General features: G+C 39.9%; 1 pseudogene; it reads left to right on the forward strand.

Moving 5' to 3' along the window:
- The first annotated feature begins 408 nt into the window (after positions 1-408).
- On the forward strand, positions 409-1,091 carry LOC126941085 (40S ribosomal protein S8-like; annotated as a pseudogene).
- Positions 1,092-1,590: the final 499 nt, after the last annotated feature.

Below are 1,590 nucleotides of genomic sequence, written 5' to 3' on the forward strand. Positions count from 1 at the left end.
GGAATACTACTCAGCCATAAAAAGGAATGAATTAATGACATTCACAGAGACCTGGATGAAATTGGCAACTATTATTCTAACTGAAGTAACTCAGAAATGGAAAACTAGACATTGTACATTCTCACTGATATTTGAGAGCTAAGCTATAAGGATGCAAAGGAATAAGAATGATACAATGGATTTTGGGAGTTGGGGGTAAGCGGGTGAGGGGGCAAGGGATAAAAGACTACAAATAAGGTGCAGTATATGCTGCTTAGATGATGGGTGCACTAAAATCTCACAAATTACCACTAAAGAATTTACATAACTGAACACCACCTATACCCCAATAACCTATGGAAAAATAAATAAATAAATATAAATAAATAAATAAATAAATAAAAAACAAACAATAAAATTTAAAAAGCAATGGGCATCTCTTGGGACAACTAGCAAAAGCGCTGCAAGACCAGGGGCAAGAGAAAGCCTTACCACAAGAAGCGAAAGTATGAGCTGGGGTGCACAGCTGGCTGCCAACACCAAGATTAGCCTTGCCACATCCACACAGTCCATGTGCAGGGAAGAAATGAGAAATACCGTGCCCTGAGGCTGGACATAGGGAATTTCTCTTAGGGCTCAGAGTGTTGTACTTGCAAAACAATGATCATCGATGTTGTCTACAATGCATCCAATAACCAGCCGTTCCGTACCAAGACCCTGGTGAAGAACTGCATCATGCTCATCAACAGCACACCATACCAACAGTGGTACCAGCCCCACTATGCACTGCTCCTAGGCCACAAGAAGGGGACCAAGCTGACTGCTGACGAGGAAGAGATTTTAACAAAAAGTGATCTAAAAAATTTTACAAGAAACATGATAAAAGGAAACAGAATGCCAAAATCAGCAGTCTCCTAGAGGAGCAGTTCCAGCAAGGAAAGCTTCTTGCATGCGTCATATCAAGGGTGGGACAGTGTGGCCAAGCAGATGGCTACATGCTAGAGGGCAAGGAGTTGGAGTTCTATCTTAGGAAAATCAAGGCTCGGAAAAGCAAACAAATCCTCATCCTTTCTGTCTTTGCCCATGTAATAAAAGTGTTTATTGTTCTGTAAAAAAAAAAAAAAAAAAAACTGGGTTAGAGAAAGAATTTCATGCCAACATATAAGGGCAAGTGGAAACTGTGGGTGAGTTTGCCTGTAAGAAGGAGTACAGGCTATATTGAGTAGGTTGGGTAGCTAATGTGTAAGAAAGAAACAGAAATACTTGTGAACAAGAGAGACAATGCCTTTACAATTTCCCTGAATGTTGGCAGGGTTTTTCTTTTTGATTTTTTTTCCTTCAAGAAAATGCCAGAGCACTAAGAAAAACTTGAGAGCATATGATAAGATGCTGCTCATATCCAAGTGGAGATACAAATTACTCCAACTGGGAGAAGGTAAAAGAACACTCCAATAAGAAAATAAGAGACAAGATCCTAAATCAAAATAGAGTCACAGTATAGGGCAGAGAGGGTGATGGTAACTGGGAAGAGACTCGTGTTCTTGCTTGGTGGCTATAAGGATGAATGCTGAAACAATACTCAAGTGTTACTCAAGTAATGAAAACCTGGAA

This window comes from Macaca thibetana, chromosome 18 (assembly GCF_024542745.1).
Source record: "Macaca thibetana thibetana isolate TM-01 chromosome 18, ASM2454274v1, whole genome shotgun sequence".
In the NCBI taxonomy this organism is placed as follows: Eukaryota; Metazoa; Chordata; class Mammalia; order Primates; family Cercopithecidae; genus Macaca; species Macaca thibetana.